The sequence below is a fragment of the Pseudochaenichthys georgianus genome, chromosome 18 (assembly GCF_902827115.2).
Source record: "Pseudochaenichthys georgianus chromosome 18, fPseGeo1.2, whole genome shotgun sequence".
NCBI classification, from domain to species: domain Eukaryota; kingdom Metazoa; phylum Chordata; class Actinopteri; order Perciformes; family Channichthyidae; genus Pseudochaenichthys; species Pseudochaenichthys georgianus.
The window spans coordinates 16,954,620-16,971,593 of record NC_047520.1 but is presented as its reverse complement, the minus strand read 5'-3'; positions in this window follow the sequence as shown (position 1 = coordinate 16,971,593).

The window sequence follows — 16,974 nt, the reverse complement described above, 5'->3', positions numbered from 1 at the left end:
TTGTTATCGGGATGTTAAGAGCATTCCATGGAATATAACAAAAAGTGTATCTCGAGCCGGTTTCTCAAACTTACCTACCCCACCTTTAAGTGAAAAATATTGCTTCTGTCTAAGATATATATTTACATTCACACAAAGTAATAAGATGATTCATTCTGAAGACCACACAACATTTATTACTTTGTTATAACTTAATTTTTCCTTTTGGACTAACCTCATATTTATATTAGATCTAAGTAGAGTTTTTAAGTTTGTGAAAAAAAAAAAAATACTTCATTTTGTTGCAGGCAATATTTTTTATTATAGCTTAACATATTTTCTTTTATTACAAAGCAAACACTTTAATGTACATCAATACAATACTGTGTTTTGTTTAATGTAAACAAATGACATTTTACTTATAACTCTTTGTTTAGCTCAGTTCACATAAAGACAGGAATATTCTCTTCAAAAGACCTTAACATTTATTGGGATGTCTTTAAAATATACATCACCTATTCTGTTTTATAAAATACAATATTCTTTTAATTAAAAATAAATACATAAATTGAGTAAATTATGCAACCAATTTGCACTTATGTAAAAAATAAATAAAAGTAAATCAAGATCACTTTAACCAAATACATCACAAATATGCATATGAACATGTTAAACTAGCTTGCATATCTCTCCTTTAAAATGTAAATATGTAATGCGTTTAAACCTGGCTGCCTTTTAATTAAAGACTAGAACGTATGCATGACATCTTGTTTTTCTTTACATTTTTAAACACTTCAACAATATTTTCTGCAGCTCTTAATTACAACTTCAGAAAACATGTATTAGCCATTAAGAAGGGTTTAAGTACCATTACCAGAATCTGTGAAGTATCATTCTTTTTTTAACTTCAAATGAAACACAGAGGCCAAAGCAATTAAGCAACGAAAAATGCAGTTCAATCCCTAGCATTGCAATCTTTGAACAAGGTTCAACATGGTGTCAGTTCAATAATTTCAACCAGATACGAGTTATTGTAGAGACTGAGCTGGAGAGTGTGGACAAGATGTCAGTATCGTCTGATTGAGCAGACGCTGCTTCTTCACAGACGGTAAAGATGTATTCTTGGACACCATCATCAGGTATTGGGATGACCTTGATAGTTGTCAAATCTTCAAGGTCAGCAGTGGATGTCAGGTTGACTAGTGCATCTCCAATGTCTCTGTCTTGATATTGCATTCTAAAAACGTGTGCCACAGTGACGCGTCCTAAAACCCGGAAGTAAGTTAGCATTTTATCACTTCCGGTTCCTTCTACAAAAAAGCAATGCAATTTCTCCATAGGATTTTGGAAAATAGCTCGAAATAAGGTCTGTGGTTGACACACATTTAAGAGACGGATCACGTTTTGTTCAGCCGGTTAATATCCACATGTCTATCCTACTTTTATAATTTTCGAATCATAAATCTATTGATCATAAATCCATCAATTAGATTTATGATCCGACTGAACAAAACGTGATCCGTCTTAAATGTGTTTCAACCACAGACCTTATTTCCAGCTATTTTCCAAAATCCTATGGAGAAATTGCATTGCTTTTTTGTCGAGGGAACCGGAAGGAGTTTACTTCCGGGTTTTAGGACGTGTCACTGTGGCACTCTATTTCACACACTTTCCTGAGTTCATCAGTAAGTCCATTGTCTCTGGAATTCCATCAGGCAGAACTAGCTTCCTGGTGTTATCGGTTGTCATGTCAGGCAACCCAAAAGGAACTAGAAAAAACAAGAACATAAACAATGGTATTAGAAATAGTGCAATGATACACTGACAACTGAATGTCAGTGTATGTCTCATAATAGTGACATGCCTGGAATGACAGAGCAAATGATTGCCACCAGTAGCTCTCAATAAACATACAGATGTGAGGATTGACTTTACATGCAACAATATTAATGAAGTGCAGTCTTGTATTTTTTATTTACTTGTACAATACATACTTTTTCTCATTTAACTTTAACATTTTAAATTACCTTACTTAACATTTGGGTACCTAACTAGATATATTATCACTTGAGGTTAGAGTAGAGTAACGGCCCGTCCACACACAGGCATGAAAAAAATCTTTCAAAGCTTCGCCCATTCACTTGAATGGGGTGACGTAGAAGATTTTGAATCTTCGCCGAACTGCATTGTGGGGAGCGGAGCATGGCTTTGCAAGCATCGTGAGCATCAAAAGTTGAGCAATGTTCAACTTTTGATGCTCCCGATGCTTTCGAAGCTGGCATCAGCCAATCAAATCCCGTTTATGCAAATCCCGCCAGAACAAGCACTAGCCAATCAAACCGCGTGCAAGCTGGGTGCTGGGAGAGCCAGACCGCAGTTCATTTCCTCATATTCCAAACGAGAAATTACGGTAGCAAATCACCCGGTTCTTTACGACCAGAACTATTTACCGGGATACAAACCGGAGGAACCAGGCATGGAGACAGTGGGTGAAACTGGTAGGTTTTCGCCTGTTTGGGGAGTTTATATCCAGTTTACTTTGTTTTAACATTGCTATTGCTTTGTATGTCGGGGGCGGGAGATTCATGTGATTGGTTGTTGGTCGCGTTGCTCGCAAAACATCACCAAGCTTCAGACATGCCCAGCATCAAGATTTTTCAAGATTTTTTTCATGCCTGTGTGTGGACGGGCCGTAACGCAACGTCCACACGGCAGCGTGCGTTGAAGCTAAATTCAATCACATCGATCTCCCGCCCCGGACACACAAGCACACGGTTTAATTGGCTAGAGCTTGTACTGGCATATGATTTGATTGGCTGATGCTTCAACGGTACATTTTGCCCATTACTTGCCCAGTATTACTTTGAATATTATTATTGTGATTGAGGATTAAATCCGCTTTGAAGACCACCGTTTTATATCGTCCAGTTTAGCGGCAAAATAACGTCAGTCAGCCAGCTAACGCTAGCTTTGTTGAGTTTATGCTAGCTAAACAAGTAGTGGTTGTAGTCTACACAGCAATAATTTATATAGTATAGCCCAGTGGTTCCCAAACATTTTGTGCCCAAGGCACACCAAAGGAAAAGTAAAAATGTCAAGGCACACCTATTGTGCAAAATAGCCCTTATAACACGTGTTATCACTCATATCTGTAAATGTGCATAATTATTTACTAATGCCAAATAAAATGTGACAAAGACAACTATATTACTCATGAAATATTTATTAACGAAATATTTCAGAAATTAATTTGAAACGTTATCAAATTAGGCTTCATCAAAGCAGCAACACACTCATTTAAACCAGACAGGTCACAACATTACAAATGAGACAAAGGAAATTCAGCACAATGCAAGGAAGCTGCATTGTCCATGGTCCTGCACTACAAATTATAAATGTAACATTTCAGCAGAGATGGGGTCGTTACTAAAAAAAAGTAATATATTACATATTACTTTAAAAAAAGTAATATATTACACTACTTCGTCACTCTCTACATAAAGTAACTCGCAGGGCCGGCCCGCCCCTCCCTGCAGGCAGATCACGCAGACTGCTAAAGTTTCAAATGTTCTCTTTAGTTCAGTTTCCATTGTCGTATAAGACTGATCCAGATCCTGAATCTTTTCCTATCTGACCATGGCTGTTCTCTGTCTCCTGCTATCTGTATATTTTGGGCAGTCTATCTCTGCTCACTCTGTTCGTCGGCGTGTTCTCCTGCGTGTTGGCCATGTGTTGCACTGGAACCAGACACCGCAAAGCCGAGCACGTACGAACTGCGCATGCGTGAGTGGCAATAACTCTCCTTACCAGCAGGCGGCGGTAGTGTGTATTCCTCATTCAAAACAGGCAACAACCGGAAGACAGAGAAGAAGAACAGACTGTGATATAAACAAACAACAAATAGCGTGTGCGGTAGCTCCACCCATAGATATATATAAACACTAGGGCTGAAGTCGAATAGTCCATTTAGCTTAGGAACCTTCCTAAAGGAGTGAAATGACCCGGAAGTCCCTCAGTGGCAGCCATGATAAGTGCCGTTCGAATTCTCTAGAATGATAGGAAAGGAGGTTTCAAACTTCCTTTATAACCTCCTTTAGCTTAGGAACCACTGGACCTCCCTAACCGACAGGAGAAGCGAAAATGCTGCCCCACAATGCCTTGCAGCCGCAGCATTTGCCGTCACTCAACAGTCGGCCGTTCACGGAAACAACCGATTATGACGGAGAAATGATATCATGAAAGTTACGGTGCTTATTAAGCATTTTAAAACATAGGTGGTAAGTTGCCAAAGTGCTTTGTTTTGAACGTTCATCAGTATTATAATCAAAAAGAGAAATATGAACGTTAGTTTTTACTGAAATTATCAAATAAAGTCAACATTTCAGTCTTTACTGAGCTGTGTGGAGTTTGTTCAACTTTTAAAATATGTTTGAATGGTGATGTACACAGTGATAGATGTTAAGGACTAACGTTTATAATAAATACATCTGTATTGATTTTAAGATCTTTAGTTCATACAATCATACGTATTGGGATAATTTGTATTAATGTGGACCGGAGGGAGAGGGTGACGAGCATGTTTCACTTTCCTTTTTTATTTCAATTCCAAATTTGGTCCTGAAGAATCTGTTTCTCTGTTGTCCACGTTCATAAAGCAAAGCAGCAGCATCAGAGCACGGAGCAGAGTCTCTAGATGAGTTCACAGCAGTCCCTCGTTCTTATTAAACATCCATGTTGTAGTCCGCTGTATAGAAAACTGTGGTTTCCATAGTTTCCCCACAGCAGCAGACGCACACAATGACGTCCGCTGGATGTTTAATAAGAACGAGGGACTACTGTAAACTCATCTAGAGACTCTGCACCGTGCTCTGATGCTGCTGCTTTGCTTTATGAACGTGGACAACAGAGAAACATATTCTTCAGGACCAAAGTTGGAATTGAAATAAAAAAGGAAAGTGAAACTGCTCGTCACCCTCTCCCTCCGTCCACATTAATACAAATGATCCCAATACGTATGATTGTATGAACTAAAGATCTTAAAATCAATACAGATGTATTTATTATAAACGTTAGTCCTTAACATCTATCACTGTGTATATCACCATTCAAACATCTTTTAAAAGTTGAACAAACCCCACACAGCTCAGTGAAGACTGAAATGTTGACTTTATTTGATAATTTCAGTAAAAACTAAGGTTCATATTTCTCTCTTTGATTATAATACTGATGAACGTTCAAAACAAAGCACTTTGGCAACTTACCACCTATGTTTTAAAAAGCTTAATAAGCACCGTAACTTTCATGATATAATTTCTCCGTCATAATCGTTTTTTTCCGTGAACGGCCGACTGTTGAGTGACGGCAAATGCTGCGGCTGCAAGGCATTGTGGGGCAGCATTTTCGCTTCTCCTGCCGGTTAGGGAAGTCCAGTGGTTCCTAAGCTAAAGGAGGTTATAAAGGAAGTTTGAAACCTCCTTTCCTATCATTCTCATCATTCTAGAGTATTCGAACGGCACTTATCATGGCTGCCACTGAGGGACTTCCGGGTCATTTCACTCCTTTAGGAAGGTTCCTAAGCTAAATGGACTATTCGACTTCAGCCTAGATGGCTCACACGCGCTGCTGGCCAATGGAGACCGACCTTGCCACTTGGCCGCCATCTTGCTACAGGCAGTGCTCTCATTCATAACATTATGGTTTACTATTTAAATAACCATAGCTTGCTCAATTTTCAACCGATTTTCAAACGGTTTGGTTTTTTATAAACATCAAAGATGTAGTTATGATACTGCATACTTATAATCATGGACTTTCATATGAAAATAACATTAATCAGATAAAGCAATAGCTATACACACACACAAGGTATTTATATTAAATATTTGCCGGTGTATATATTTCCATTTATTTTATTATATTGTCAATATTTAAAATAAATTATAAAATTAAAATACATTTATATTTTATATATAAAAATCGGTCTCATGTTACCACTCTGTAAACCAAGAGTTGTTAATTGAGCAATGCCTTAGCTTGAAGAACAGGGACACAACTAATGACAATAGCATATGTTGGTATATTATTTAGATATTCACACCTTTATCAGAAGAACCAAACCAACATAAAATGTGCTCACAGACAGGCCAGTTCTGTCTAATTTATCACAATTATTTTTGACATGAGATCTTATCATCCTAGTTTTGTATTTAGTTTCTAGATTTGTAAACAAATCCAGAACCTTTGAAATATGTTATTGAAAAAAGACCAAGAATAATATAAACTGTACCATATGTCCTTCTGTAGTCCATTTGTGGTTTGTCTTGACTCACCCCGGCTGATATATCACAAAATCCACTGTTTAAATTGTTCCCTATATTGCCCCTATGCCCCTGTAAGGTGTCCTTGGGTGTTATGAAAGGCGGCCCCCCAACATAAATGTATTATTATTATTAAGAAGAACAACTTGGTGTGGTGTGGAGGGGATGTAGGAAGCAGGAGCAGGTGGGGAGAGATGGGGCTTCAAGGTTCAAGGTTATTTGTTTTAAATGTGTCTTGCACACAATAAAATAAAATACAGTATACCACAAAACCAATAAGACACACAGTGACACATGGCACACTAACAATCAATCATCGTCCAGCCTCAGCTTTGGTATTCTTTCACAACCATGTTATGGGTTTATTAGACTGAGCAAACATAAACATATGTGGTGATCCCACGGGTTCTTGTTTGCAGACAGCGGCGATTGGAGCATCCGTAGGCTGCACAAAAGTCCGGCATAGTCAGGTACTTCTGTAAACACAAAGCCAGCAAATTCCTGTATCATAATGCAAGATGTTTTTAACAAGCCAAACCACTTGGAACAAATCATGTGTAACTTAAGTTATGTTGAAAAGAAAGAGCAGTTCTGCCTCTCCCACTGGTGTAAAGTTGCTGGGTGAACTTTGTAATACTAGGTCTCAGTGACAGCCTCTTGTTATTAGCCAGCTAATAAATACAACCACATACACAAAGAAAAGCTGCAATTTCAACATGTCCAAGCATCCTGTATCATAGCCATGCTAATAATGTTTATAATAAACCAAACCGTTTGTAAATCAGTCAAGATTTCAGCGAGTTAAGAGTATTTTTGTGCAGATCACTCACCTTACAACAGCTACCATAACGCGAATCAGAGTAACTGTTGACTGTAGCAAGATGGCGGCCAGTCAGCTACGCTGGAAAATCTCCCATGAGCCATCTAGTGTTTATATATATATCTATGGCTCCACCTGTGTTCCACATGTGTTCTTTGCAGGTGCTTGTTGAGGTTTGACGTGGTGTTTACAGCAGTGGATAACAGCTTCTGGCCTGGACACAGTTTGCACCTCACCGTCACATTCCTGTCTATTCTTTGGATGAACTCAAAAATAATGGGCATACCTCCACCCCTCGAGAGTTATCACTGACTCAGCCATGTTTATGCAGCACTGCACGTGGAGATGTGGACGCGCAATTCGCGCAGATTACGTACATATAAACCTACAAAGTACTGATATAGTAAATAAAAAAATAATTATTTTTGTGTAGTTGTATATTGCAATAATAATGTATGGTTGTCACAAAATCCCGCGGCACACCGTTTGGGAACCACTGGATAGCCTACTGCTTTGGCACTAACGGTTGATAACCGTTTATGAAAATAAAACCAATTGAACTGTACTGAAATAATGACAAATGTTATTATAATATTTTTGTCTCCTGCTGTGTTTTTAAAGCCTTTGTAAATTATCCATGCTATTTTCTATGTAGCTAACGTCGAAGTAGTGTATGTGAAATCAGCCTCACAATAAGATGTGTGTATATTACAATTATTAATGTCATATTTCAAGATGATTACTTAGATATTACAATATGGTTGGTTGAGCTGGAGTTCATTATTGAGCTTACACGTTAACGTCACCTGAAGAACGAACCCAAACCGTGTTGTTTTTATTAATTGTATTACAAATTGATATCAAATAAACAGTAAGCATTGGTAACACAATTTACAAAGTTACAGTAAAATAAAAAGGACCCTGACTCGGACAATACACAATCCAACATGTTCAACAGAAGAGAATCAGTTATATTGTTTGTACACATGGTACTTTACATATATATCTGTTTGTTTAACGTATCCAGGTGATGCAGACAGGCTGGACCAGAGAGTGAGAGACAGAACTGGACTCCTCACAGCAGTGAACTTCAGCACAGGTACTAAGACTCTTTTTTCATACTGTACAAAGAATCAAGAGAGATATTGATTTAAATGAATGAAGTATTGACTTTAATACACTGATATACATTCCATTAAACAATACTAAATACTAGATCACCTACACATCAGTTAAGTTGAGGGTTTTTTACATGCAAAAAGTCACATTTAGATGTTAACAAGCAATATGACTTTGTCAGCTTTCTAATTTAATGTATTGAAGGCAAAGATATTTAACACATAGTGAGAACTGCTACTATTTATCTCTCAATATTGTCTGTAAAAAACGTGGTAAAAGTTATTCTTTCAGTGAGACAACAGAGCAAGCTTCTACAGTTGCACTACGTTTTGTAACAGTTAAATATTATTTTGATAATAACATATATTTCAATGTTGATGAATTTCATACTGTTCATTCATAATCTGATTACAATTACAAAATAATGATATCTACAGCCCCTAAACACACAAACACACCTCTTTCATAAATAACACACTTGTTCTGCAATAATGTTTTATGTTTCCTGTAATTTTTGTTAGGAAAGGACATGCCTGAAAGACACGACATCTTCTCCTTCTCTGAGGGTCAAGAAGAACATCCAAGAGGGACATTAAAAGCTGAAGTTATGAGATTTTAAGACCAGTACAGGACATTCACTAAGAAACTACTTTTATTGTGAAAACAAAGATCTGCACACCGAATATTTTTGTAGTCTATCAGGACCATCATTTGTTTGTGACGCTGCCTGCACCTCAGAGAAGGGGTGGTTATAGTCAGGTTATAAAGTGTGGCGAAAAACATAGTCAGCTGATCGAATGCACCTATTTCCACATCTACACTCCATCAGCTGATTATTTCTATTTGCCTCACTTTATGAGCTTCACATCACTTGTGCCTTGTACCGCAGAGTTTGCAACGTCACAAATAAATGGGGCCAATCTTCAGTCAGATGTGAATGTGTAATCTAGCATTTTCAGTAAGAATAATGGACAAAAGGAGTGCAAATACAAATACAATTTATTGAAATGTGAACCAAAAGTTAATCAAATGTTTTAAATAAAAAGCACATATGGACAGAAGGTGTAAACCTATTAAATGTATAAGTAAACACATTTAGTCAAATAACATGACAGACTAGGCCTGTGCAGTTGGTATCAGCTATGCCCAGCATGGGCTCCTCTATCAGGCCTGGTCCTCCTCGCTGAGGAAAGACCCTCAGTCCTCTCCAAACCAACAGACAGGACGTCCATCACACGGAGGTTTCTCCCTGAAGTCTCTGCAGCCCTCTGGACACCACGCTGTCTCAATCCGTCCACACTGAATATGAGAGGGGAAAAATGAAAATAATAAATGCTTTAGACAATAAGAAATATAAAGTTGACTGTTGAGTTGCTCAGTTTTTTTAGATTGTCAATACTATTACTGTATAACTAATATATCAGGTTAAGAGGCACCTTCAAATAAAGATTGGTCTTTAAATACATGTTGTATTTTGAATTGTTTGTCTAAAGTCAAGGATCTAGAACTGGTACTTAGTTTTAATGATACAGTCTGGTTATTATGCTGTTTGGAGGAGGCATCACAGGTAAGAGCACTAACTAGCTACCATCACATGTACCTTAGCTTGACTTAAATGTATTAAACGTATAGTTCAGTGATGGCAAAATATAAATAACTAATGTCATGCAAACATATTAATATTTGCTTGATTCCAGAGTTGAATTTAGCACAATTGCATACAAACGTTAAGGGATTTTAAGATTCTGAAGTCTTCGTTCTAAATAGAAAATAGCATGGATAATTTAAAAAAGGCTTTAAAAACACAGCAGGAGCCCAAGACAATTATAAAACTTGTCATTATTTCAGTACAGTTCAATTGGTTTTATTTTCATAAACGGTTATCAACCGTTAGTGCCAAAGCAGTAGGCTGTAATATATGAATTACTGCTGTATAGACTACAAGCACTATGTTAAAACGGGGTACAAAAATACTGGACTCAAATGCGACGGCTCAGATTTTAATGAAAAAATAAAACAAAGTTTTAACAAAAAAATCACTCACGCGAGGACAAAACAAAACTTCTCGATTTTAAACAAAACTCTTCTCTCTGGTTTTAACGCTGGGTCTCTGGACATGGAAGCACACTGAAACAAGACGAACTGGCACAAGACAAAGGGAGACAAGGACTATTTATACATGAGGGAATAGGGACCAGGTGGGAACAATCAGGGGCGGGGCAGACACTGACGAGGACGGAAAATCACCCAAAGTGAGGAATTAAAAGGACCTGAAAGGAAAGACAAGAGGTAAGTACAAAATAAAACAGGAAATGGGAAAACGAGACATGACATGAAATAGACAGACAAGACATGAAGTAACAAGAAAACGTGACTCTACATAGAAACCTTACTAGACTTGGAATTACATACCTGACTAAACATGAAGTGACAGACGTAAAACAAACACGACTAACACAATTGACGAGACACCACAGTACCCCCCCCCTCTAGGGACTGCTCCGGAAGTCCCAGACCCTCCTGGATGATCCTGATAAAAGTCAGTGATCAAACTCCGATCTACAATGAAGCTTGCAGGGACCCATTGTCTTTCTTCGGGACCGTAACCAACCCAGTCCACGAGGAATTGTTTCCCTCGACCACGGTTACGGACTCCAAGCAGTTTCTTAACAGTGTAGACAGGACCACCATCAACCATCCGGGGAGGCGGTGGGGGCTTAGAGGCGGGCACCAGAGGACTCTCTCTTACAGGCTTGACCTTCCCCCCATGAAACGTAGGATGGACTTTGAGCGACCTGGGTAGACGTAAGCGCACAGACACTGGGTTAATCACCTTAGACACCTGGAAAGGACCCACGAACCTTGGGGCTAGCTTTCTGGACATGACATGAAGGGGTAAGTCTTTGGTAGCCAGCCAAACGCTTTGTCCAGGCCTATAGGATGGAGCAGGTCTGCGATGCCGATCCACCACCTTCTTCATCTGGCTGGCACTGCGCAGGAGAGCACGACGAGCACCTGCCCAGATCCGGCGGCACCGACGGACCATGGCGTGTGCCGACGGGACCGTGACCTCACCTTCATTGGCAGGGAACAAGGGTGGCTGATAACCATAAACACACTGGAAAGGAGTAAGTCTAGTAGCTGCGGTGGGCAGTGTGTTGTGAGCATACTCGACCCACACCAGGTGCTTGCTCCACGATGCCTGGTTCTGGGAAACGAGACACCGCAAACAGGTCTCCAGCTCCTGGTTGATCCGCTCTGATTGGCCATTGGACTGCGGGTGGTAACCCGAAGACAAGCTGACGGTGGCACCCAGGAGATGGCAGAACTCCTTCCAAAAACCTGAGATGAACTGGGGGCCTCGGTCCGATACCCCTGGGAAAACCATGAATGCGGAAAACTTCACGTAACATGACCTCTGCCATTTCTTTGGCAGAGGGGAGCTTGGGTAATGCAATGAAATGTGCCATCTTACTGAATCTGTCCACCACCGTCAGGACGGTGGTGTTTCCCTCGGAAACGGGTAATCCAGTGACGAAGTCCATGGAGAGGTGTGACCATGGACGATGTGGAACAGGAAGAGGCTGCAGCAGACCCATCTGAGCTTGTTTGGAGGTCTTGTTTCTGGCACAAACGGTGCAGGCTGCCACATACTCTGCCACCTGTTTCTCCATAGCCGGCCACCAGAAACGTTGCTTTATCATAAAGATTGTGCGTTTAACCCCCGGATGACAGGTGAGCAAAGACGTGTGAGCCCAGTGAATTACCTGTGAGCGAACAGAAACAGGTACAAACAACCTATTTTGCGGGCAACCACTAGGAGCCGGGCTCTCACCATGTGCTTGCTTCACCACAGATTCTATTGGCCATGAAACTGCCCCAACCACACAATGAAGTGGAAGGATGCTTTCAGGTTTTTTGGCAGCAGGTTCAGGCTCGTACATGCGTGACAAAGCATCTGGTTTCACATTTTGAGAGCCTGGTCTGTATGACAAGGTGAAGTTAAAGCGACTAAAAAACAATGACCATCTAGCCTGGCGTGGGTTTAGTCTTTTGGATTTTCTAATGAATTCCAGGTTCTTGTGATCAGTCCATACTATAAATGGTTGTTCCGCCCCCTCTAACCAATGACGCCAGTCTTCTAAGGCTATCTTTACTGCCAAAAGTTCCTTGTTCCCCACATCGTAATTCCTCTCTGCGTCTGTCAACTTCCGTGACAAGAAAGCACAAGGATGGAGCTTGTTGTCCTGAGCAGACCTTTGGGAGAGCACCGCTCCGACGCCTTCGTTCGAGGCATCCACCTCCACAATGAATTGTCTCTGCGGGTCAGGCACTGTGAGGATTGGAGCGGTTGTGAACAACGTCTTAAGTCTTTGAAAGGCTTTCTCCGCCTCAGTGTTCCACTTAAAAACAACAGAAGAGGTTAGTGCATGTAATGGCGCCGCAATGGTGCTAAAGTTTCTTATGAACCTTCTGTAGAAATTGGCAAAGCCTAAGAATTGTTGGATCTGTTTCCTGTTTGTGGGAGTTGGCCAATCTTCCACAGCACTAACCTTTACTGGATCCATCTGAACATGGTTAGCGGTGACGATATAACCCAGGAAGGAGACCGTCTTGACATGAAACTCACATTTCTCAGCTTTGCAGTACAGTTGATTCTCCAACAGTTTCTGGAGTACTTGGCGGACATGTTGAATGTGAGTTTCCTCATCCGGTGAGAAAATTAAGATGTCGTCAAGGTAGACGAAGACAAACGTGTTGAGAAAGTTCCTCAACACATCATTGATCATACCCTGAAAAACACCTGGAGCATTGCATAAACCAAAAGGCATAACAAGATATTCGTAGTGGCCACTCGGAGTGTTGAACCCTGTTTTCCACTCATCCCCCTCCCGAATTCTGACGAGATGATAGGCGTTTCTGAGGTCCAGTTTGGTGAATACTTGGGCATCCTGCAACAGTTCAAACGCTGTAGACATTAGTGGAAGGGGGTATTTATTCTTGACAGTTATTCCATTGAGTGGACTATAGTCTATGCATGGACGGAGGGAACCATCTTTCTTGCCCACAAAGAAAAAGCCTGCAGCCGCAGGTGATGACGACGGTCTAATGAGTCCAGACTTAAGGGAAGAGTCAATATACATCTTCATGGCCCCTCTTTCTGGTGCAGAGATGGAGTAAAGCCGACCTCTAGGGATCGGAGCTCCAGGCAAAAGGTCAATAGGGCAGTCATAAGGTCGATGAGGTGGTAGCGAAGTAGCCTTCGTCTTGTCAAAAACCTCTTTTAAGTCCAGATAACATGCAGGCACTCTGGACAGGTCAGTATACTCTGACTTGATGTCAGTGGTAACTCTATTGGGGATGTCTGTCTGATTAACAGACTGTCTGGAGTTCCCAGGGGAGGCTAAGCAGGTTACTTTACAATCAGAGCCCCAGTTCATAATGTTTCCCGACCGCCAGTCAATATTCGGATTGTGCCTGAGGAGCCATGGAAGTCCCAAAACTATAGGGTGAAGTGCAGAGTCAAATAAGTGGAATCTTAATGTTTCTGTGTGAATGTCATCTATGGTTACTTGAACGGGTTCAGTTATATGGGTTACTCTGAATAACAGCTTGCCATCTAAGGCACTGGCATCTACAGGAGAAGTCAAAGGAACAGTAGTAATACCCAGTCTTTTAACAAGACCCCAGTCCATCAGACTTTCGTCTGCCCCTGAATCCACTAGTACCCCCTGAGTCATGGTGTGGTCACGTAACTGTAATTTTACCTTGGTCAATGAACGTGGAGGAAAGTCAGCTGCAGAAAATCGGCTGACCAGCGCCCTCCGTCGCGCCGATGAGCCTGTCCTTTTAATGGGCAGGAAGATGCAGCATGGCCATGTTGTCCACAGTAGAAGCAGCATTATCCATTATCCATTCATAAAGGCATCAATAAGGGCTGGGGTGTTCCACCCGCTATCTGCTGCTAAAGTGCGAAATTGTATCGCATAATCTGCCACTCTTCTGGGTCCCTGTTTAATCTGCATTAACACTCGGCTGGCCTCTCTGGCTGGTGAAGAGTGATCAAAAACATGCCTTAGAGTCTCTGAGAACATGTTCACTGACTGGCTCACTGGAGAATTAGAGGACCATTCGGCCGTAGCCCAGGCAGCAGCTCGCCCGGTTAAATGGGACAGCATAAAGGCTACTCTAGCTTGGTCTGAGATAAAGGCTGAGGGGTTATGGGTGAAATGCAGTTCACACTGTACCAGAAAGGGGCGACAGTCCCCAGAGTCCCCGGAAAACTTTTCTGGAGATGCAAGGCGAAGCGACGTTTCAGAAGAGGGAATGTGGTCTGCAGCAGCACCAGCGGATGCAACGGATGGGCTTGGCATAGTAGGAGACCGTGTAGATGATCCAGCCTCGAGCTGGGCAAGAGCTCTGTGCACTTGAACCGCCAGGTGATTAACTTGATTCGTTACAGCCTCCTGGAATTCTGCTTGGCGATCAGTGAGGTTACCAACTCCTCTGTTAATGGAGACCAGCTGTGCAGCATGGTGAGCAAGCTCTGCTCTCTGTTCTTCGACATCCACTTTAATTTTTTCTGAGTCGGCTGAGTCCATAGAGGCCAGTTCGTTCTGTTAAAACGGGGTACAAAAATACTGGACTCAAATGCGACGGCTCAGATTTTAATGAAAAAATAAAACAAAGTTTTAACAAAAAATCACTCAAGCGAGGACAAAACAAAACTTCTCGATTTTAAACAAAACTCTTCTCTCTGGTTTTAACGCTGGGTCTCTGGACATGGAAGCACACTGAAACAAGACGAACTGGCACAAGACAAAGGGAGACAAGGACTATTTATACATGAGGGAATAGGGACCAGGTGGGAACAATCAGGGGCGGGGCAGACACTGACGAGGACGGAAAATCACCCAAAGTGAGGAATTAAAAGGACCTGAAAGGAAAGACAAGAGGTAAGTACAAAATAAAACAGGAAATGGGAAAACGAGACATGACATGAAATAGACAGACAAGACATGAAGTAACAAGAAAACGTGACTCTACATAGAAACCTTACTAGACTTGGAATTACATACCTGACTAAACATGAAGTGACAGACGTAAAACAAACACGACTAACACAATTGACGAGACACCACACACTACTTGTTTAGCTAGCATAAACTCAACAAAGCTAGCGTTAGCTGGCTAACTGACGTTATTTTTCCGCTAAACTGCATGATATAAAGGTCTTCAAAGCGGATTTAATCCTCAATCACAATAATAATATTCAAAGTAATACTGGGCAAGTAATGGGAAAAATGTACCGTTGATTGATGCGCCATGTCAGCGGACTGGTAGCGACACGAACCGTTACGGCCCGTCTACACTACAGCGTCGACAGCGTCGAAAACTCCAATCTGCCCATTCACTTTCAATGGGGTGACGTCACGTAGCCTCGCTTTTTCGCCGAACTGAATTGTGGGTAGCAGAGCGGTCCGTCTCCGCCGTCTCCGGCGTCAGAAGTTGAACAATGTTCAACTTCTGACGCCGGAGATGCCAGAGTAGCCAGCGCCAGCCAATCAAATCCCGTTTCCCAAAATCTGACAGCTGAAGCCGTAGCCAATCAAACCGCGTCTAAGCTGGGAGAGATATCCCGCCGTTCATTTCTATATTTCAAAAAAAGTTGGAGGAGAAACTAACTATCGCCGTAGCAAATCACCCGGTTTTGTATGACCAGACCCTCTTCACCTACCGGGATACAAACCGGAGGAACCAAGCATGGAGGGAGGTGGCAGAGACAGTGGGTGAAACTGGTAGGTTTTCGCCTGTTTGGGGAGCTTATATATATATTGCTCCCATAAAATCCCCGGGGTTTTTTGCTCTGTATGTCGGGGGCGGGAGATTCATGTGATTGGTTGTTGGTCGTGTTGCTTGAATAAAATCCCCAAGCTCCAGACACGCCCAGCTCCAAGCTTTTTTTGAAGCTGTAGTGTGGACGCTCCGTTAGCCCCGCAGTCTCCAGTCACCCGAGCCTCGTCCTTCTGATAGCTCCAACCCCCCTCCCTCCCCCACATGCCACATCTACAGGTGAAAATTACTTTTGCGACACATTTATCGCAAGAAGTGTAGCAAAAGTCAAGACCGCAGATTCGTCGATTTATACTGCCACAGAGCAGATTCGTCAAGTTGTAATGACTGATTTGAGAGGTTGTAATAAATAAAGTTGCCGTTGTAATGGAAAATATATTTAAAAAATATGTATTTTTCTGCAAGTGAACATTTCATCACTAAGTTCATTTTTTTTCTACAAGCTACACAACTTTTTTTTTTCTTCTGTGACTTCAAATTTGGTTCACAGTTACGTGGATATTTTTTACAAGTGTACATTTGATTCACAGTTACGTGGATATTTTATACAAGTGTACATTTGGTTCACAGTTACGTGGATATTTTATACAAGTGTACATTTGGTTCACAGTTACGTGGATATTTTATACAAGTGTAAATGTATACACACAAACTCAGATTTTTTTTCTGCAAGTGCTCACATCAGGTTTTACACGCTCTCACATGTTGCACCATATCTACCTTCATACGGCCGGTTGCACGAGAAGGTCCTCGCTGCGGAACGCGGAATGGGGCGGGGTCGGATAAAAGGCGGGGTCGGATGTCCGACCCCGCCCAGAGAAGAGTTCCGACATCTCCGTTCACTCCAATGGACCAGTTGTTTACAGCAATGGCAGATCACGGAGC